Source organism: Sceloporus occidentalis, unplaced genomic scaffold (assembly GCF_023333645.1).
Source record: "Sceloporus occidentalis isolate IW3139 unplaced genomic scaffold, rSceOcc1.0.p SCAF_11, whole genome shotgun sequence".
Lineage (NCBI taxonomy): Eukaryota > Metazoa > Chordata > Lepidosauria > Squamata > Phrynosomatidae > Sceloporus > Sceloporus occidentalis.
Genome location: NW_028316991.1, coordinates 21,489,842 through 21,513,922, shown reverse-complemented (window position 1 = coordinate 21,513,922; position 24,081 = coordinate 21,489,842). Strand labels below are relative to the sequence as shown.

The window sequence follows — 24,081 nt, the reverse complement described above, 5'->3', positions numbered from 1 at the left end:
GACTGAGGATGTCATCATACCCCGAGGATGACTTCATATCCTGGAATATTTAACAGCCTCAAGGATGAGAAGGAGACAGATCTCCTTGCTACCTTCTTATCCAAGGAGTCGCAGCCAGTCCCACAGCGAGCTAACCAGCAGCCTAATGGATGCAACCCTCACGCAATGAATGTTACTGTCTGGAAGAAGACAAAATGACCACTTACAGCGCTCACCTTGCTACGGAAGCATTAAGTAACTACATTTAATTTGTGAGACCTGAGACAAGAGTCAAACTGGGTACCAAAGCAAAACCACAGCTTATGGTTTTTTTTTTTACCTGCAGACGTTGAAGCCGTTCTGCCGTCAGCTATGGCTTTGGAAGAATAGGTTATCGTTTGTATGTTTTCCTTCTCTTTACTGGGACAGTCGACGGGGACTGAGGGTTCTGGGATTAAAGGTACTGGACGTTCCGCGCCGTGACTTAGGTCAAGAGGTTCAGGCTTCTCTGGAGACGTATAGGCAACAGCGGGTACTAAACAAGCAAAACAGGAGAAACATTACAACGTCACGTTCAGGAGACCAGACACAGAAGACATTTAACTATTTATGCAGCAAGGTTAGGTCAACTAACCAGGGTTTCCTCCGAACCAAAAGGTCAGTCCCTGCTTAACTAAAATCAACAAAATAACCAGATATTTACAAACTTCTAAGTACACTCATTGGGTGCAACAGTTTTTATCTCTAAAATTTTAAATAAAATTCTGTCTATAAACAAACCTTTAAGTATGTTTTTTTCCCCTTAAATAGTTAAAATACAGAGATTAATAATATCGTGAATAATCATGTAAACATGATTGTTTTGAGCTTCTAAGGAGATTGAATACAGGCCGTGGGTGTTGGGTCTATGGTGTACAGTTAAAACATTAGCAGGATTCTTGTTTATGGGGGGGGGTAACTTCTAGCTGTAACATAATTGCAAAATGGTTTTCTAACCATCAATTAGCCTTTTAAACTTAAACTTGGATCAGCGAACACAACGTGCCATTGGAAACACAGGAGTGATGGGAGTGATAGAGGGCCTCTGTACGCCTATGAAGAGATTCCATTAAAAATCAGCAGTTTCCAGCTACAATAGTCATTTACAGCATTAACCCCGTGTACGCTGGATTTCGGATCCATTTCATGTTATTTTAATGGACAAAACGTGCCTTTCTTTCAAAAAACGAATTCCCAAGTGACCCTAAACTTTTGAACTGTTAATGCGCGATGCAGCTAGCCATTAGGGTTTGGGTTTATAAGGTGAAACTAGTCGATAGAATATTAATGTGGTCACTGCACAATATCCAATTGCATCGAGCTCACATCTGGAAGTATTTGGGTTAAGCGGAGACTCCTCCATGTGCCAGACAGGAAGCTCATTTACCTACCCTTGGCTACTGTTACGTCTTGCTCCGGATAGATCTGCATTCCTTTCCCATCACTCGGCGAAGAACAAGGGATCTCGAGACGTTGGGATCTTCTTCGGCGATGATTACGCCCAACAGATCTAGAGAGATTATCGAGGGGCGGCGTACCTATAAAAGAAGATCTTTCAATGATTAAAAAAAAAAAAAAAAAGCGCAGCACGCGATTGGCTAAAACGTTAAACCCTTATAGAACGCAAGGGATCGAGTATGAGGAGACAAAATACCTTTTAATGTGTAAATAAACGCAGAACTAGTTGTGTAATTCAGAACCCGTGTAGGTAAAAATCACATTGAACCACCCCCCCCCGGCCTACATTACATTAGATATGGAACCATTCCAAGGTAACTAAATTGTCGTTAAAGTTAAATAAAACTGGCAGGATATGGCACTCGGACTGAAGTTGATGTTTTCTAGTAAAACCAGCAAATTACATTCAGACAGATCTTCATTAGGTCGGTGATACTATGGCAACGGGGCCGATTGGAAGTAATATAGTAGGTCTAATGAGCCTGGAAGAACCAAGCGACCCCATTATACATTGATCATTCATTATTATCGCTTGAAAAGTCCTCGTTATACATTATTATTATTATACTTGATTGAAATGGTTCAAAGGTTTTTAGATAGGGACCCACTTACCAGCATTGGAGTATTAATGTTACTACCAACACCACTTAATCCTAGCTGGTCGCTCAACTCTAATACGAATGTGTCTAACAGATTAAGGGGGAAAAGTGGAGTACTAGAATTAAGAATAAGATGTTGAACTAAAAAGGCATAACGTTTAAAATGTATTAATCAAATTATCTTTAAAAACTAGTTAAATTAATTCTAGGATTTCAGCCCACAAAAAAGAAAATTTGTTTTCCAAGATAATTAATCAATCTTCTTACAGACATCGCATAAAAAGAAAGAAAAAAAGAAAAGAAAAAGAATGGTTCGCGTTGATTGGTTAATCAGTTTCTCACTCTCGCTAAAATTATTTTTTGATTGGTGTTAAATCCAGGAAGATTGGAGCGGGAAGGGTGAATATCCAGAAAGTCAGAACACGTGTTTACAAGATTATGAATATTTTGCTGAGCCATTCGTAAAATCACATAAAATACAGAACATTGTATGAAGTGTAACCCCCCCCTCCCCCGACAGAAGATAGGATCTCAAATTGTGTCGTTCTGAAATTAATTTGGATTTGTTTTGGGTTTCATTTTGGTAATATTACAGATTATAATACATATCTCAAAGCCTCACTATATCTACTGATCAGAGGAGAAATAAAACTGGGCACAAGCGTCCGATCCTCGCCTTGCATTAAGTCTGGAGACACACGGGGTATGGGGGTTTTTTTACACCCTGGGACGTCTCCAGGTTCGCGTCTGTCTTTCTTGCTGCGAGCCTTCCCTGACGAGGGCAGCGCTGTCGGGAACAGCGTGGGTTTCAGTGTGATGCCAGAACGGCACATGTCAGCTTCATTGTGTTTCTGACTCTGAGGTTTGGGAGAAATCGCCTGAATGAAAGAAAATAATTTTATTGGCATTATTCCGCTTTTCTGCAAAAAAACAAAAAAAAAACAGAACATGATTTCCTTTGAAGCACACAGATTAAATTTAAGGGGGTCAACATGGTTCATGTCAGGACACTTAAATTCGGATCTTAAAGAAAAGACCCCCGTTTGTATTTGTATAGTGTATTGGTACAGGAATGGTAAAACAATGAATGTAACCATCTGAGAAGGAAGGGTCATCAATTTGAACTCTGAATTAAATCGCTGGAACATAAAAAAAAATATTTCTATATTAAATATTCACAATTTAAACAGTTGAAAATGCACATTACATATATATATATAGATGCACAAAGTGGATGCTGTATTTCAGTGGTAAATCTATCAGTGAAATAATCAAATTTTGAACTAACGAAACAAAAAATCCTAATAGTAAGGGTTGGTGTTGTTGGAAATCCATCAATAATGCCGTAGTAGCTAATAAAAGAAGAAAAAAATGCATTCTGGCTTTTTAAGGACAATTTGGCGGTATGAAGTAGCAACGGCTAAAAGAAAGGAGTTCAGGCATCCTGGCACTAAAATTAAATGCAGATACATATGGTGCACACGTTCCGTACACATGCCGACATGCTTTTATATTCTGAATGTCCACAGATACTTGTAGTCTATATGTTCGTGATGTATACTATTACTTTAACTAAAAAAAAATTAGTAGTGGAACACCAAAATTTAAAGGGGGGGATTTTTTTTTTTATATTTAGAATATGCTGATCTTTTTAGGTTTTTTTTTTTGTACAATGAATTGCCTAAAAAGATCAGCATATTCTAAATATTTAAAAAAAAAATAAAATATGCCTTTGTTTAAAAAAAAAAAAAAATCCATTTTTTTTTTCCATTTAAATGAGAATATAGAAATATATAATAAAATAGAATTTTATGTTATAATCACATTCTAAATATGGAAAGTTGGCCAAACCTCTGAATTATAGGTAACTATACTGATAACAAAGTAATATAAGTTGAAATGGTACAGCATTTTATAAAAAAAAATAAAAAAAAAATCCCCCAAGTATTTCACCCCGAAAAAACTCTGGTGTATTATGCGCGTGAGTGATCTAGATCTTCAGTACAGATAAGTTTGGAAACTTGGCACGTAACTTTCTGGCCTCCTCCAAGTAAGACATTCTTCAATACACAGCACAGCAAGTCTGTTCCCATTCCATGACTTCCAGCCGGCCATAAAGTTTATCGATTTCCCAAGGAAACATCCGGCACGTTGATTATCGACTTTCTTAAGTATCGTCAAAAACGAATGCACTCGCGAGACGGATTTAAAGCTATAAGCTCACAAAAATTATAGCCACAACTCTTATATAAATTCATTTTATTGCACGTTTTCACACTAGTGAAAGGCATCAACTACAACAACGCAATCGCTGCTTACATTTTCAGTTCCATTATTGTTTCAGACAGAAAAACAGAACCAAAAGTAATTTTTTTTCCTTACGTCAGACGACACTCACAAAAAATATCCACCAGTTAACCACATATGCAGGTTATCTCCCTCCAACCCCCCCAATAAAAAAAACAACACAGAATGCACATTGAGTGACCCTGTTTACAGTATGTTACAAATTTGTATTAAATGGGAAACAATAACCACAATAGAATAGTGATTGCGGTCTCTAAAAAGGAATTTAAAAAATGTGATTTTTAAAATTAGTTTTTTCTCCATCCCATCACAAAATGTATTAACTTCATTTTTTTTTTTTTTTTTTTTTTTTAAATAATAAAAAAAATGAACGAGTCGTAACGGAGTCAGCGGCAAAGTGATTTCTCGCAGGAACCCGTGTCCCGTTTTTCAAAATAAAAATAGGAAAAGTGCAGTTTTGTTTAAAAATCAGTAAAAAGCGATAGAAATGGCTTGAGTCGTTGGTTTGTACACATTGTGTTTGGATTACTGGCCCACAGGTTTCTCTGTAAAGCACGAAAGCCGTGTCAAGTCCTTCCACGACTTGAAAGCTGAGGTTTGTGTTGTAAAGTTTGTTTTTTTTTGTAAGAAACAAATTTTTTTTAATTTTTTATTTTTATTTTTTAGCCCTACACGAGTTCCCATGTAAAACAATCACAATACTAATCAGCACATACAGAAACATTACATATGGCTCAAACGGCACAGCAGGATTGGGATCCCCTGCCGGTAGATACCCGATGTTTCTTTTTTTTTTTTTTTCTTCCGCAAATTTGTTTTAAAAACTCACATAAAACGTCTCCGCTTATACAGTCAGGAAACCAAAAATATAGGGGCGGGGACACACGGAAAAATCCCAGGGTTAGCAGACGGAGAGCACCTTGTAAGAGAGGCAAAACAAAAAAACGAGGCAAAATGTTGGGATTCTAGCAGATGTAATAACCTAAAGGAACCCAGTGATATAAAAACGACACAGTCCCAACAGAACGATTTCCCAAATATACACCGTGCAAGAATAGAATAACGGAAAACGGGAATGGGCATGGACTCTAGTTTATACAGGAGACCATATAATATGTTCATGTAAACATCAGTATATGTCACTGGCATGACACGAAAAAAAAAACACTGGATGTCCTGAACGCTTGTGTGATTTTACATTGTCCCCAAATAAAAACGCATCAACTGCGAAGACTCCATCCTCTATATCAGATAGATTGACAAATACCGGGGAGCAGAAATCACTCCCCAGTGCCCAGGAGGTGCTCTGCCAGGTACCCAATAACCAAGGCGGCCAGCGAGGTCACGTAACCGGCCTCATGTGACCCCATGATAGGGAGGCAGCGGTAGCTGGAGACAGGTCTCTGAGGTAAGAGGGATGGGGGTGTGGTGTGTGTAATTTAGTGTTAGAGCCAGTGTGCGTGTGTATGGTGTTAGAGTCAGTGTGTGTGTGTATGTATGTACAGTGTTAGAGTTAATGTGTATGTGTGTGTAAATGTATGTTTGATAGCGAGCGCATAAGTGTGGTGGAAATGTGTGACTAAGGTGTTCGTGTGTTACTGTATGGTGTTAGAGTGTTAAATTTAACACATGCTTATTATAAGTTAACTTTTTAATTTATTTACCAATTTATTAAATAGCTGATATATACCGTATTTGCTCGATTATAAGACGACCCCCCAAAATCTGAATATTAACTTAGGAAAAAAAGAAAAAGCCTGAATATAAGACGACCCTAAAGGAAAAAAGTTTTACCAGTAAATGTTAATTCATGTAAACTATTTTTTTTAATAAAAGCTATGATTGAGAAAAATATTTTTTTTGTTTTTATTTCTTGTATTTTCCAACCTGTCCCCCAGTTACGCACATCTGCCCCCAGGCTTGCCACTCCAATATGGCACTGTGGCCCATGATATGCCTTTTAACCCTCTATATGCCACTGTGCCCCATGGTATGCCTTTTGACCCCCTATGTGCCACTCTGCCTCCAGAAATGCCTTATACCCCTATATCCCATTCTGGCATTTAGGGGGTTAAAATGCATATTATGGGGCAGAGTGGCATATAGGGAGGTATAAGGCATTTCAGGAGGCAGAGTGGCATTAAGGGAGTTAAAAGGCATTGTACAGAGCACTCTGCCTCCAGAAATGCCTTATACCACTATATGCCACTCTGCCATTTAGGGGGTTAAAAGGCATATTATGGGGCAGAGTGGCATATAGGGAGGTATAAGGCATTTCAGGAGGCAGAGTGCTCTATTAAATGCCCCCTTAACGCCACTCCAGAAATGCCCTATGCCCCCATTTAACACACACACACACCCTATACCCCCATTTAACTAACTAACACACACACACACTCTCTCCCCCCCCCTTCCCCCCTCTCTTACCGGTGCTTCCAGCCGGGGCAGCGGGTTGACGTCGCCTTCTGCTGCAGCCAGAAGGAGGTGTGGCTAGCAGCGGGGGTTTGTATGCGTCCGTCGCGTATACTTTCCCCGGCTGTCAGAGATCAGAGTTCCCCGCACCGGTGCGGGGAACTCTGATCTCTGACAGTCGGGGAAGGTCTATGCGACGGACGCAGACAACCCCCGCTGCTAGCCACACCTCCTTCCGGCTGCAGCGGACGTTGTCTACGCGGATTGCGTAGACGTCAACCCGCTGTCCCGGCAACACAGCAGGAAGCACCGGTAAGTGTGTATGATGGGGGGGGGGGGGGGGGAGTCGGGTGAGACAGGAGGATCCAGGTCCCCTGCAGCGGTGCGGGGGATCTGGATCTTAGTCTCCTAATCAGACCTCTATTTGAGGTCTGATTAGAAGACGACCCCGATTAGAAGACGAGGGGTATTTTTCAGAGCATTTGCTCTGAAAAAAACCTCGTCTTATAATCGAGCAAATACGGTATATATATATGCCAAATATTGAATCTCGTGATCAATATTTAATGAAAAAACATATGATAGGACATATTTAATATATATAATTTATTTATAGGGACATAGGATGTTGGAGCATCAATTTGAAGAGAGAGGGGAGATGTGAGCAAAATATTAAAATATGAAAGTAAGCATGAATGTGGGAAAGGAAAAAAAATGTCCCACACTTTTGAAGCTGGGCTCCTGAACCCAAACCAAATTTGTCAATCCCTGGCAGAGGCCATCCTAGTCATGCCAGTGTGCTCTTTGAGGGTAGAAGAGGAAAAGGTACTTCATATACACTATACATCACATACATACAAAACATCCTACCTACTTAAGCACAATGCAGACCATTGTAGGAAATCATCTGTATAGGACTATGTCTTCTTCGCATTACAGAGCACCTAATTCAGGTTCCTACTGCTCCTGTATGAATCCCAGACGCAACCAAGCTCTAGAATTAGTAAGACTGGAGTATGTCGAACATTGTTTGTCCAACAATTAAACATGGAAAGAGCTATATTTCGATAAGTAGCTTGACCCTAAAGATCAAGGATTTAAATTAGTTGTTGGATCTTGGGCAATGATTTGGCCATCTATATACCAGCGAGCTTCTGCCGGTGGAAGAGAAGGCCGTGTATAATGTATAATTAAAATCAGTGAGATTTCTTCAGTCTCCTCATAAATTGAACTTTACTTAATACAGGACCAGCTCAGTTTTTCTTTGCTGGAGAAACCTGCTAGCATTGGTCCTTCATAGTGAATAGCGAAGCGAAGGAGTTAAAGCACAACTCTCCAGTTGCAATAGTTTTATACAGTAGGATGTAAAAAGTTCCGCTGGCCATTGGGTTTGCTCCCAATGCCAGCACTAAACATGTCTACCTTCTAAGTGGTGCAAAATAAAAGGTATTGAGAACCACTGTATACGATACTTTCATACCAAACCCGGTGGGCTAAAATGAGTCTAGCCGTGTACAATGCCCTTTGCCTTGAAAGCGAGGGGCATTGGGAGCGACACCTCAGCAACCTATAGCATCAATCTGTTGATCAAATACAGACGTTATGGTCTATCGGTGGAGTCCACATCCCCACCAAGACTAATAATTTAGAGACTGTCTGTCGTTACTTCCGCAACAGGTCTAGTTTTAGAGACCATTTTACCAGAGGAAAGACTGTTACTAATTTGTATTATGTAGAAGCCATAAGAGGAAAGGAGTTTTAAGCGTGAATCTGATGAAGGGAAAAAACAGTTTTTTTCCCCCTGAGCTAGCCACAGAATAAATAAGATTTAAATTGTGTTCTTCTACACAGTGATTTATTCTGGCACAGGCTTGGGGCGGCTGCTCAATGGACCTTTAACAGGGGAGATCTTTGATCTTCTCAACCGGCTCAATTACACTACGGAGGCCGTGCCGGCTCACCACAGCCTCATAGTCTGGATCCTTTAAGAAACTGAGCGCCTGGATGAGGTCATATCCCTGCGCTGTGTCTTAAAGGCACGGCGTGGCTTTTAAGGCAGTACCGACTCAGACGAGGAGGGGGCAGCTGGGGACACTGTCCTAGAGCAGGGCAGAGGGGTAAATGCATCGCTGCTCCTACGTATTCTGATAAATATAGAATCATAGAAAGTGCTGTCAGAGAAGACCCATTCCGCCCCATCTAGTCTGCCTGTTTCTCCAGATATAAATACTGTATTAACCTCTACCATTTTCTTGGGGGCAGTTTCGTTTATTTACCTCCCTCTCGGTAATGTATATCGTCCATACATCAAAACGACCCTCTAAACTAAACAAAGAGTTAAAAGGAACAGATAAGTAATTCTTCCATCTCTGCCTAGACTGAATCAAACAGAACTCCCCCTCCACCAGAGTCGCAATGTAGAGCAAAGGGATGATAGAATTGGGTGCTTGGCTTGGCCACCTTAGACTTGATGCCGTGTTAGCCTGCTTAATAAGCAGCAGGGATCAGAATGAGTGCGTGTGCACGTGCATGTGCATGTGCATGTCCACCTTCATGCCGACACGGTCAGTACCCTGAATTTACAAAGCTTGTTGTATCCTACATTGTGCAGGTAGGTTTACTGAAGTCTATTCTGTAAGTTCTGTACAGCAGCACGCGTCTTCTAGAGATATGTGAAAGTTATTAGTACATTAAACAATTTTTAATATTGTTAATAGGGATTTCAATGAATCCGACCCCGGAAAGGGGAGAGCTTGGAGACGTCCAGGCTCCATATGGGAGCATAAGCCATAAATTAAAGTCTGGCATCCCGCATTCACTAAGATCTGTCACAGATAAGAGGACAGAGCAATTATCCAAATAAATCACACCACCACCCCAATAAACCAGCATCTTACCCACGCTACACAGAATTCACTGGACACACCGGTTACTCTACAATGCAAACCTAAAGAGATCAAACACGTTTTTGCCTTTGCATGATGTCAGACACGTTGGGTTTTAAAAATCCAATTCAATCATTTTTCACATTCACATTTCAAGCATAAAAGGTATAGGATGGAGAGCACAGATAAAGGTGACAGTGTTAAACAGACTCATAAAGGCCTGCTCAGAAGAGCTTACAATCTAATTTTGGTGCCAAGAGCATATCACAATAAAAACTTGTCAAAGTTCACAAGAGGACACTCACCGACAATGGGTTTTTCCCCCAGACCCTGAAGCTACTCATCAAAAGAAGCCGTTTGCTTAAAACATATTATACCTCTGATATTCTCATTGTTTTATTATTAGTAGTATTATACTAATATGGGTTTAACCCCCGAGTCCCTGCCACAGTGAGTTTGACAGCATGATCCCAATGGGTTAAAAAAAACCCCCAGATAATGTCAAAACTCATCAACAGGCACTACAATGGTAAGAAACTAGCTGGAGGATTACAGGATGAGTAACCTGCCTCCATGTTGCTGGAGACTAAATCCACTCCGTGTTTTCCCACTGCTGGTCCATGGCGTGTACCAAGTTCCAGCAGCTTGGAAAACCAGGAGCGGATTCCAGTCCCGACAAGATGGAGGGCGGTCGGCAACAGCAAAAGTGTAAACCAGGCTTACGACATCTGCAGCTTGAAAGCTTTGCACCAGAATCAGGCACTGACTTTAGGGATCTGCGATTAGGTGGAGTAAGTTACAGCCCTGTCCAGGGTCCCTGCTGAGATCTTGCAAAAGAATCACACCCCATTTCATACCTCCTCCTGCCTCGATGCCTTTTCAGTGGGGTGTTCCTTCTTTTCTGTGTCATCCAACACAACTGCTTTAGATGCCAACAAACCTTAAACAGAAGAAAAAAAAGAGGCAACTACGTAAAGAGGAAAAAAAAAAAAAAGAAAAAGCCTCCAGGCTAAAAGGACATTTGAATTCAGTTTTAAATAAAAATATAGGACCATCACATAAAATTTATAAAGCACCATAATACTTCAGAAGCTCTGTTCGAGAGAGTAGAAATTTTTATTAAAAAGCGACAATACTCAAATTATATGTAAATTATGAAAATTAAAAGGGACAATACTTAATTAAATGATAAATTGTATAGCATAATTAAAAAAGCATTAAGACAAATTAAGATATGGAGTACAGAAGAAGATGGTTCTAAATAAACCAGTATTTGGGAACACATTTAAAGATGAATACAAAAAAAAATAAAAATAAAATGGTCTCACAGTTAAACCAGTCTATAAAGTTAAGCAATTATTTAGAATGCTAATAAAGCCAAGTTAAAGAGGAAATGGTTAAAACAAGTATGAAGTGAGAAAACGGGTTCTTATCTGCTGACTGTTTCAATCATTATATAGGTTTAGGGAAAAACATACCAGCTTATTGTATTAACCTTTAAATGTGTCTTAAGAGTCCAATCGGACCCGTTCATATCAAAGCTGCGCAACTCTGGCCCTCAAGGGCCCCAAACAGGCCACACATTTTGGATACCCCAGCTGAAACATCTCAATTCAAAGTCAGTCCGGGATACACAGAATTCCTGTTTGTTGCCCCCGAAGGCTAGAGTTGTTTCAAGCGCTTTAATTGGAAAAGCCATATATTGCAGGGATGCACTGAGGCATTGAGAATGGCATTAAACACGAAGCACTACGTCTGAAGACGGAACCAAGTGCCTGGGTTCTGTCATTTCGGAAGTATTAAAATACAGAAATTATTTTTAATACAAATTTAATATTGCTTAATTCCATGGCTAGTACTCAACTAGTAGCGGTAAAAGCCCTTTTATTCTTATTTATTTTCTACTATAAACTGCAAGGACGTCTTGAATTTGTAGATTTAACCCTTAATATGCCGTTTGCGGGTTTTTTGTTTTTTTTTTAAATTAACTATGTATCTGCTGGTAATGCAAGTTTATATTTTAAGAGAATGAGTCAACATAAATTCTAGATGCCTGGAGCTGATGGCATCAAATATCCTAACAAAGTAACGGAAAGCCTATAGGATTAAATGTACATACGGTGTTCGTAAAGCGTGACCAAGTATCCGTAATAGGGGCACTCAGTCATGGTTGTAATACTTGCTGTGTTCCAGCCACAAAATAAAGTTCTAAGATTCAATTCACGAATGCTTTAAGATATTATACTTTTTATAGCACTTTCTTGCTCTGTAACTAGAATTTTCCGGGGATTTTTCTCCTCTCGGGAGACGCTCCTGACTCTCCTTGCAACAGCATCTACATACAACATATATATTATTATTGCTTATTGTTTTATATAGCACCATCTAATTCCATAGTGCTGTACTACATATAAGCATGCAGAGAGAAGCACTTGAAAGTAATGCGCTCTTAATGCTTTAAACTACGTGTAGGTGCCGTTGTACCGGAGGCAGAACGCAGTGACAGACCAGGCCGGATGGATTTCCCGTTACCTGTAATTTTGTTCAGACGGGCCCGCTTTGCTTGGAAAGAACTTGCTTGACTAATTTTCCTCTTTAATAAAATTTCATCGTCTTGCTGCTGTTGAGGAGTCATTGGAACTTCATCCACCGCAATTTCTAGTTTGAACAAAAAAAAATAAATAAAAAAAAAAATAATTATATATCATATATAAAATTAAATTCACAAAACTGAATCACATCAGTTTGACGATTTAGTCAACAACAATTTGGATTTCTCTACTTCCACTAATAAAGCACGCATTCTGCACATGCTCAGTAGCGCCCCAATCACAGGTAATCACGTTAGCGGAAAAATGATACGAGTATAAGTAGAATGCATAGGATTGGCTGCTGATACTCCCACTTCCTGGTTCCAGCAGAGGCAGCTGGGGAGGAGGAAAACCAGAAAAAAAGTCTAATTTTCATTCTCCAACAAGTAAAGAACACCTGCACCAATATCCACTGAAATCCCTTCAAAATGAACTCCAGTATGCATTAAAAACTGACTTTTGGAGACCTTACTGTCCCTTTAGGAGTGATATAAATTGCCTCTGTTGTGAGCCGCTCTATCATGTTTTACTAGGCTTGCCCCAAGATACTGTACAGGTATTTACAGGGATGCTAATATCCCCGGTACTAGACAATCATGTGCAAGTAGAACTGATAAAGGGGTTATATCAACAGTGGGATCGTGGGAAAGAATTGTGCATTAAAAACGCCCTGGCTAGGTCTTTGATGGTTGTCAGGGCAACAAAACGGAACTTTGAATAACTTGATCGCTAACCATTAAATAAAGAGAAAAATTCCGTAACCGATATATTTAAGCAGACCCAGAGCTGTGTGTATCGGATAGTACAATTATTTCAAAGGGCTATAATCCACAGACCATGCACGTGGCAGCAGCTACCTGAACCAAAGAGATGGGAGAAGGATTTTATACCGAGGTTTCTACTGGAGGTTGGTTCTTCCTCGTGGAAAAGGTCGATGGATTTACTTGGGTAAGGCTCTTCTTTCTTGGATGACATTCTACTCCACTTTCTTTCCTCCTTGTCTTTATTGCTGTTTGCGCTTGTCCTGGGTTTGTTGGCAGGTTTATTCTTCGCAGCAGCCGCTGCAGCTTTTACCAGCGCTATCCAATCCTTAAAAAAAAACCATGTATGTAGAACTAAACAACATTTCTCACCAAGGTTAACTATTTGGGCAAAAAAAATAAAATGCATTCTTTGTTAGGATAAGTGGTCATAACGTAAAAAAACAAAACAAACAAAAAAAACAGGGTCAGAGACTAAGACATAATAGCAAGGAAGTTTTACTTTGCTGAGAGACTGCTAGATAAGTAGAACAGCCTCCCAGCAGAAGTGGTATCAGAGTGAGGGGAAGTTAAACATGCATGATATCAACGTTTGACTCCTGAATCTAAGACGAGACAAACGACTGATTAAGGTCCAAGTCTTTCACGGCAAAATAAAATGATGCTTCTTATCTGCCATGAAATTCTGTCATACACACAGATATCTGTGTGAATGTATGTGTGTGAATGTATGTGTGTGAATGTATATATATGCTTGCCTTTCCGCATCAATACTAACCCAGCAAAGTCAAGCTTAAAACCGATTTTGGAATATTTTGCCCGTTGTATCGAACATTTACCACCTTATGGTTTTCGTTGTCGCATTAACGGGGTTATGCATCGGAATGAATTTCATGGACATGTCAGCCAGCAAGACTTATGAATTGCGCCCCTTGTCTTTTCTTACCTGGCCTTTTGCATCTTCCGGCATGTATTTGATGTGCGTTTTTTTCAGGCACCTTATGACTCCGTCGTAAAACTGCACAGTGTACGTTCCTGAAAGGGACCGATGCACGAACACTGAATAAATAATACACAGGTGGTACGGAGGAGACATGTCATGGGTTAAACACCGATGGTTTTATGTATAATTGTTAACTAAATTAAGATTGTTAATCACTTTAACGTGAAAATGTTAACCGTCCTCAATACACAATGCGAAACACATATGACCTAAAAAGTCAAATCAACCATGTATATATAGCCAGCAAGTCGCCTTACAACTAAAAAAAGAGTTGATTATTTGCACTGCTGTCCTGGTAAAAAGAAACCTTTTTTTTTTCTTTACCAAATGTTCTCTTTTTAAGGCTCACCAATTACCGTTCTGACACATGGTGGCCTTAAAAGTCATCACTATGTTGTTTTAAAAAATCTTGTAGTCGTACTGTCATACGCACCTTGTCTACCATCATCACCACCGATAAGAGGAAATACCAGTTGTACAGCGTTACTGCGTACGACCCGACTGGTTTTGCTACGTCTGTATAGTAATTCTGCTGTCTGTGATTGGATTTAAACTATTGAAAACATAGCATTTCATCTTCTATGGGTTTTTATGCTTACGTGTGATTCCGTCACCTAAAATAGGCTTTCAGAGTTTCTGTGGAATATTGTGCCCCCCCAACTGTCCCGCTTTGTGCAGGACAGTCCTAACTTTGCCACTTTATCCTCTGAGCTCCGTGGGACAGCCGTATTTGGGACCAATCTCATGCATAATTGTGCCATCTACCCCCGACACCACTGGTGCTTGGGTGGAAGCGCATTTCCTCCCCGAGACGTGTTGGATGGATATATATATCTATATGTTGTATATTGTTCTTCTTCTTCTCTCTTTTGTTGAATCACACTTTTCAACCCCAAATATGCAGAGCTTGAAAACTGAACAGCTTAGGGGCTCTATTCACTTAGACTGAAGCTGGCCAAAGTGAACCCAAAAGGGTATCGTTTGGGCACAGACTAGATGGGCTACAAAAAAAACCAAAAAACTTTTTATAGGCTGACAAATTCTGTTTCTATAGGAACTGCATAAAATTTAAGAGCAAGAAACATAAAGCTCAGACTTTTCCCAGGAAATGAAACGACCGAGCAGACACAAACCTTCATTGTTTATAGCCTCTATCTTAGCAGGATAATACCGGCAGTCAGTCCAACGAGCCAGCACCTCCTCTCCTTCCTTGAAATCCTGTTCCCCAAAAAAAAGATTCAAAAAAATATATATATATATATTGAAACCGATTAATAAATAATAATACATACATAATAATAAATACATAAATATCTACGTATATGGCAAAGTTTGATTCATTTTGCGGCATTACCGATACCATTAAAAACAATACATGGATGTAGATGGTGTCGCCTATTGACCTTTTAATCTCTATTTGTAAAAAGTCAGGTATCAACAAATTGTTGGTTTATTGACCTCGATAAAAAAAAATGATTTTCAGCAAAAAAAAAAAAGTTTATTAAATAGATAAATATTAATAACAGTCTGTTCCCAAGAACATTTATACTGGCGCCCCAGGTAATCTTCAGCTATTTCTGGGTTCATAATTCAACATGTTGAGAAAGCAAGGAGATGAAATGGTCGAAGTGGACCACAGACCATACGAGCAGATACCGAGGTATCTCAGGAGGAACTTGACCCGAACCTGTTCCAGTGAGGATCGCCCTGCTCTGACACAGGTGAGTTTACTCAATCCCGTGATCATTCGTATCACAAAGTGTGTGCAAGTAGCATCAGTTTAGCCACAAAGTTATACAAATGTATCATTATGTATCTCCTCCCAAGAAATACAATTTGAATATAACCGTGTAAAAGTGTAATTGGAAGAAAAACAAAACAAAAAAACAAACAAAAACACTTTATCGAATTATAGACTGACGAAGAAACTAATGATATCGCACTTAGAAACCCAGAGATGTGAATGGCGTCAAGTCCTTTTTAACATAGCAGCCGGTGTTCTGGGTCAGCGGATGTAAGCAGTATATAAGATTGTAAATATGCTATATAATCAAAATGCCGACTAAACGTCCTCTCCTGCTTGCCTAAGAAGTTAATATCTAAAAGAAAAAAAGCTTAATTATACTAGGAAAATGTTTGTTAGCAACCAGGTGACCTCATTTATTATGCAAGATCCATTAAATTTACATACAGGAACTGCTAATGACTTTAATCCAAAGACGTTCCACCAGCCAATGGGTTTCTTTAGACACCATAGCGGTCTTGCGCATCCCAACTGAGGACTTTGCTCACACGCTAAGTAATAACTGATTTGGTAACAGACTCACATATATTTCTTCGTCTTCATTCGGGGCTTCTTTCCTTAACGCAGGCTTCTCTAAAGGACGGATCCGGGTGCTGTCCCAGGGTATCCACTCATCGTAACGACTACTCCACCGCTCAAAATGGATTAGTATTTTCCCTTCTTCATAATCAATCTTCTCTATCTTTGATGGATACCTGCATTCAAAAACCACAGAGACGATTAGAACGCACATTCAGCCATCGCGTGGGTCCAACATTCAAAACATAAAACATTATTCGCTGACCGGGGAGAACGGTTTTAAGGATAAAACATACTATAATAAAACACTTAAAGGTGCTGTTCCATCTACTCAGCTGAATTTACCATTTTAATAACTAAATGCATTATAAGTAACATAATTCTTCATTTATGATTTCTGCTGTGGATTTTTCACACAAAGTTGGGTACTACCAGGCCCCTGCCATAGAAACCAAAGGTTAGATCAGTGCTCTTTTAACAAACATTTAAGAGAGAGAAAAAATGGTTTTGTTTGCATGTCTATTTATCAAGCGCTTTTTAAAATGTATTTATTTTAAACCACATTAAGGATCACGGCTAAAAACACTTTTTGATTACTGGAATTACCCTGAAAACCACCAAAAAAATATTACTTGTAAAACATGACCAGAGATATTACCAGGAACAAAAGAAAGGCACAGAGTCAGTGTTTTGCGTAGAAGGATGTTTAAATTAATTGCATTAAGCGCCGGGCTTTCTGGACCGAACCATTACAGCGACTTCATGGAAGCAGAAACTTAGAACCGTTCCACAGTCCTTCATTTTAATAGAGGGTCACATAATTCATTTTGTAGGACCAAAGAAAATCTGTCACGTTAATGAGCAATTTCTACTAATGAATTACTTCTAAAGATTAAAGTGTATTTAGCCACCGGTTCTAGCTAAAGAAGCGGACGAGTTAATTGTTAGGCCACGCTGCACGTTTATTTGAAATAAGCAATCATGTAAAAAGAGTAAATGTCTTTAGATGTCTTTACATTTACAGGAGGACTAATTTCTCTACAATCTATAAGAAGTAGAGCAATGTTTGACATCTCCCTGGTCTGCTGCTCCTAACCTCTATACTGTGCCCAATAGTTACTGCGCTTCAGTCTGTCACAAGGAAAACATCATCAATTAGCCTTATAAATGTAAACTTGGATCAGCGAACACCACGTGCCATTGGAACACAGGAGTGATGGGAGTGATAAAGGGCCATTGGAACACAGGAGTGATGGGAGTGATAAAGGGCCATTGGAACACAGGAGTGATGGGAGTGATAAAGGGCCATTGGAACACCGGAGTGATGGGAGTGATAAAGGGCCTCTGTACGCCTATGAAGAGATTCCATTAAAAATGCTACAATAGTCACTTACAACATTAACCCCGTCTGCCCTGTATTCCGGATCCATTCCATGGCATCTTAATAGACAAAATGTGCTTTTCCTTTTAAAAACCAGACAAACCAGTCACCCTAGATGTTTGAACAGTATATATATATATATATATATATATATATATATATATTCTTTCCATCAAGAAAAAACAAATACAATACAGTACTGTGGCGGTTGTAGTCTACGAAAGCTGCGACGGAACACACACATGGAACACAATGCACACGGATCATGTATAACTCAATGATCAAAACACCCAGTGCATGGGATAGCAGGGAGTGGGAATTATTATTTTTCTATCACACGGTGACGGGATATATGGGTTTCGGACTGCGCCGCCTTAGTGTTAGGGTTGCCTCATTTTTACGTTAAATAGAAATGACCTGCAGACCCGAGATTTGGCGAAAGCAACGTTAAAATCCAGGTACAAGTAGATTTTTGTGATCTTGCTTCTAGGTTTGGTGAAGCTGAGCTGTCGTGGCTAACCTAAAACCCATTATTGGACCCAGCACTGAATACTATGTTATCAGTCTAATGTCCCAGCTTTAGGTTATTCATAATGTATATTTCTGAGCTATGACAGTACATCGGACATCCTCCGAAGGCATAGCTAAGAAATATGATGCAAGGATTGCTTAATTTCCTTAGATCATTCAGTAAAAGTTGGACTGGAAGTTCAAGTACGATGGTGTAACTCGGCTTGCATGACTGGAAGAGTAACTGGTGATAATCACATAACATCTTAGGACAAGGCAGCAGTTAAAAATGTGATGTAGCACCCCCCACGAGTTGATGTTTTAGCTCAAACTTCACTAAGAAAATAAAAAATGTAGTCCAGGGTAACAAGTTGGGGGGGAATTAGGAACGCAGCAACCCAAGAATAAAGCGAGGATGAGATAGGGGTAGACTCGCGGTATTAATGAGCTTCGCCTATAGTGTTATGAGGCATATGCTCAGAAACGAAAACGGTGTTTTCTCCAGTTTTCTAGCGTTTCTCCTACGGGATGCATGTAATATAGCTGCATTCTAACATGGTTAACAGAAGGCCAAAACTAGTCATGCTAACTGTCCTGCGTCGTCATCGCGGAACTCTACTGGCCTAATATAAAAAGTGGAAAGGTATGAGCAGACCTAGAGCGTAAATAAAAATAACAGCATAAACGAAAGGAAAAAAGCGAGAGAAAGAGGTAGTACAAAATAAAACAAAAAAAACCAAGGAAACATATTATTGATACCAAATGTTTGGTCCTTTTTAGGCGTATATTGAATTCCAATACCAAAATTGTATTAATGAGCAATGAAAGTGAAAATATAATTGCTTTTTAAACTTCTGCTGAAAATCTAATGACCATTATTAACCCCTTAAGGACAATGGGCGGTGCCAAAACCCATTGAAAACCATGCATTTTGAGCCCGTACATGTACAGGCTTTGTCATTAAGGGGTTAATTTTCTTTTGGATATTCAGGATAATAGCCACATGTTTACTGCTAAATGCAAGTACTTAAATAAAAATGACCCTTGCTATTTGTTGTTGCTGCTGTTTCAGTCTGCTGTCTCGGTCTTAGGTATTTGTGATAGTAGCTTTATAGATAAAATGCAGAGTTGCAGATGATCTTTAGCACTACAGATTCACGTACATTCGGCTAAAAGAATGCATATAGAGCTTAGAAGGTAGGTTACGTCTTGTGCCGAGTAGGATTCTTATAAGGGGGGGCATTAACATTAAACATCCTGGCTGTGCTTCTGGAGTAAGTCTGAACTGAAAAATATCAATCAGATGGGTTTAAAATGAAAGAAAACAGATGTGACAGCTGGTTCTCAGTGCTGGTTCAGTTGCGCTTTTGTCTTAGGACAGAAGCATGAAATCCAGTAGTATGTAAACGGTTTATTTAATGTGACACGTAAAAAAAAAATTAATTGATTAACATGAATACCATTTCTGTAAGTAATCTTGTGCTTCCAACCGTGCGCCAATCTCAAAAGCAATTCCAGGGCGATTCGGAGGCTTCTTACTCATCGTAGCCCCTTTCTCTAGGATTCAACTTCCTAGGGCATAAAAACACAAGTATTTACATGTTTGTAATGTAGGGAACACAATAAACATGACACATAATGGTAACATTTTGAGGAGCATGTGCTCTACCAGCTCATTAATAAAAATGCACACAAAAAAAAAAAAGGGTCAGAATAAACCTTTCATCACAAATGTTCTAGATGTTATTGGAAAGGTTTTCGCCTCCAGACAAGGACGCTCAATGGACGGAAACCTCTTTTGCACTGAAATCACGGTGTGCCGGGTACTCATCTGAGTGTTTACAGAGCCTACTGCACACTCCTTTCCAAGGTCGCTCGGTCACGGCGTTCTATGTAGACGTAGCAGCGGTCTGAGCCCTTTTCTAGCCCAGACATCCACGGCCCACAAATTCAGCAGTCTTCACGTTGCAATACAAGCCTTTGGTCAACATCGTTTTGGGGGAGGGGGGGTCACTCGCCACACAATAACTATGAATAGCTGCTCCCAACCGACCAATAAACATCCAAGCGGGACCAAAGGCCGGTAGAGCCAACGCTAAAGCAGCCTTTTTGGATTCCCCCAAATACAGACACTTACTCGTGGAAGATGAGTCGCCCCCTAGAATCACAAATTACAGAAGGCTGAACTTGTAACAGCGCAGATCAGACAGCCTCCCTTAACGTTCCAGGATATTACCAGGTGTAACTATTGTATTTTATGAATGGGCAGAGGTTGCCTGCCAGACACCTTGGGAATAGGTTCTTGCTGTCATCATTATCCTTGGTGACAGTTATATCACGATATATTCACCGTTTAATACTTTAAGACTCTCTGCTTGGAGAGAAGCACTGGCACCTGCAAATTAACCCTTTGCTTATTGCCTTGTATTTAATATTGATGTTACTTGTTTTGTGTCAAAGTACTTAATGATCCCAGTAAACAATCGGAGCTCAGACTGGACATATATACTTAACAGCCATCAATGGTTCTATACATAGAGATATAGGAAGCACTGAAGGGTATGGAAGTGCGTTATAAGTGAGTTAGTGCCGGGGCTGGACTTCCCAAACTAACACAGAGAGACCCCCAACTCATCCTCCCAGTCCAGATGCCAGAGACCCCTCCCTTCTGCGCTCATCGCCCGAGTTGCCCCAGCCTCTCCAGTAAAGGCCACAGATAAATGTGCCCCTGCGGCCCTGTCATATCTTATTACCAGTTCAAGCCAACTGCGGACCCGTGCTGTCCCTAGCAAAACCTGCACTTTTCCCACGTCTCCCGTTACAGGCTCCGTGTCCCGTTTCTCGCTCGCAAAGCCCCTTCTACTTGTTCTCACCCCGGCTCTGCTGTGCTCCCGACACCGGGACTGCTTGCTCCCCGCAGGGTACTCTTTGGTCCCCAGTCTCGGTTCGGGGGGGACGGCTTAATCTCCAGAGAACCTCATCCTTCCAGGAGCGCCTCAGTCTTACCCCCGTAGCTCCCAGAGATCCCTCTGACCACCCGCTAGCCAATCACATACTGAAACGTCACTGCGCGGGGACCCAAAACTTCCGGGTTAGCGAGTCAAATACAGACACACATCGCCGTCGCCTAGGTGAGTGTCACGTGACTTCCTGATGACACAGCCCCGCCCACATAGGGGCGGAATGTCGGTCATGTGACGCATTACGTATGGTGGGGAAGTTTTATAGGCGGCTTGTACCAGTCGGGGCGAGTAACGGTCTGTGGAGGCTCGCGGACTGTGTGCAATTCCTGCGCTTGTGGGGTTTCAAAAAAGTTTTCGTGATTCAAAATATACGGATTTAGATTTAACAGGCCTGGCTTTAGGCTGATTTCTAAACTGTAACTGGGGTCTGACCCGGGAAATCTATCGGGTTACTTCACGGTGCTGACGCCTTCGTTCTCAGTAGTAAATATTACGGAATATGCACTATAGAATAGTTTTGTGAGAGAAACTCCGCAGTTCTGCCTTAAACGCCACTCGAAGGGTAGCAGTGCTATGGAATATGCTGGCGCTATGAAAAGCAATCGATTTGTGAGGCGAACATTGTGTACTTCAGAAAGGGAGGTTACTAACGAGAAGTTAACCCTTCCTCTACCCTAATGCCATGCCTAGAATATCCCCTGAATCTTTAAAAGGGAGAATATCGTATGGACTCAGCTAAACCAATTTCAGAATACAATGATGCTATATAAGTCAATAAAATGTGAGGTAAACAGTAACTACCCCCCAAAGGGGTAAAACTAAGATGAAGTAGTTCCTTGTTGCTCTATCCAAAGCTTGTTTCTAAGTTGTTGGGGCTTCTGCTGTCTAAAATTAAGTTTAGACATACTAGAAAAGACTTAAAGGCAGGTGTTTAATCTTCTGAAAGCCAATATATGAGAACTTTATAACCTGAAGGCTAGCCTGCTACGTTACCCCACTGCGAAAAATGACAATAAAACAAACTGCAGATTTGAAAACAGAATTTTGTATAAATGTAATTTTTTAAATTGCAAATAAATGACCGAGAAATGTGAGGAAAATTGTAGGGAAGATAATTCTGTGAAAAATGAGGCATCGAAAATAGTGCTAAAAACGCAAAAAAATTCACGGTAAAAAATTCAACAAAATCAAATCACTGCAGTGCAAAGCATGAAACTTAACCCCCAAATAATAGTCTCAACGTTATTAGTTATTCGCACACAATGAAGAATTCCCCGACTCTTAGAGATGCTAAACTAATTACAGAATATGGTGGTGCTATATAAATCTACAATCTGTGCGGTATAATGGTAATTACCCCAAAAAGGGGTATATCCAAGCTGTTTCAATTACCGATACTATTCCCTTAGATTGTAAACTCACGACTGGGGCCCTCAAAAGCCAGGACCTTTAGGTAAAAGCACCATACGGCTAGCTGGTAGCTTATGGGCAGGCTTCTCAACTCCTGATGTCTGTATAGATTAGTGTATATTTGTAAAATTTTGTACAGTGCTGAGTAATTTGTTGGTGCTTAATAAATAATAATGAAGTAGTTTCTTGTTGTTTATGCCGTGCTTGGCATATTTTCACGAAAATAAGTCCTTATTAGGAACCGATTGCTACGATGCTAGTTTTAAAAAGAAAATAAGATGTAGAGGCTTGTGTTTTAATGTTAAGAGTCTACTTTTTTACTCATTATACTTAAGCTTCAAATGATGTACAAAAACACTAGCCTGCAGAAACAGAATTGTGCAAAACATATTTAACTATGTATTAAGTTATAAATTTCAAATGGACAATGACCCTGTGGGACAGACTATAGGCCTGTTGTTGGATTGCATGGAACACGGAATAGGTCCCTAGAATATGGGACTTTTCCGGGCAATATTAAAGGGAAACTCACCGGGACTGACACCCGTAATACATAATGAAATCATGAAATGTTCACCTCCCCTTGAAACTTTAGCATGCACACTGGAATAGTAGCTGTATACATAATAGGCATAAATAAAAAGTATAAGGTCCCAAACCCCATTACCATTTGTCCCCTTGGAGTGAGTTAAGGGATCTTAAAGTGAGTTCTTTCCCTCGTAAACCCAGAGTGAAAGTGTCCCCTGTGTAACTTTCACAATGCTTGGAAAGTTTATACTGCCTAAAAATTAGCCTTCATTTGTGCTTCATAGCATCGCCCACTGATGCAGTTATTCTACTGTAGGGGGTAGACCTCCCTGAATGTTAGTAAGTTCGTCTATTTTATTAAGCCTTTCATATGAATGGTCAGGTCTATCAGAGCACACGTTTTGAGAGAAATGGGGAAAAAACCGTTCAAAATTAAAAAATCTATCGCTATTCATTACTGCAGGCAACATAGAGGTGGCTAGTGTGTAGGTTTTACTCCTTATCAGGAAGTTCAAAACGAAAAATCTATTACTATTCATTATTGCCGGGAAAAAATATTGGTGGTCAAGAATATGAAAAGAATATAATGCAAAGTACGTTTTTTTTTTTGGAGGGGGGGCACATTTTTATACCCTTCTGGACTTTTGGTAACAATGTTTTCACTACCTGTAAAATGTGTTGTTTTTTTTTAAGAATTGTATCTTGTAAAAGTCTGAACAATAGCTTGTCACAAACATCTATTCCTGGGCCTGTTTCTAATGACATGGTGAGGGTGATTGCCATTGGCATGTAAAATTGTGCTGCCAGCAATTTACTTATGAAACCGTTACTATGGATTTATTGTCTAATACAATTCTTAAGGATAACTCAAGAAAGGTAATAGTCTAACATTGTACCTCATGTGAACCATCAAGTCATTAATGTTAATATAT

The 24,081-nt window shown here is 39.9% G+C and overlaps 1 pseudogene; it reads right to left on the bottom strand.

Moving 5' to 3' along the window:
* LOC149305692 (PHD finger protein 20-like protein 1) overlaps positions 1-19,791 on the bottom strand; it is a 30,233-nt pseudogene extending 10,442 nt beyond the window's left edge.
* Positions 19,792-24,081: the final 4,290 nt, after the last annotated feature.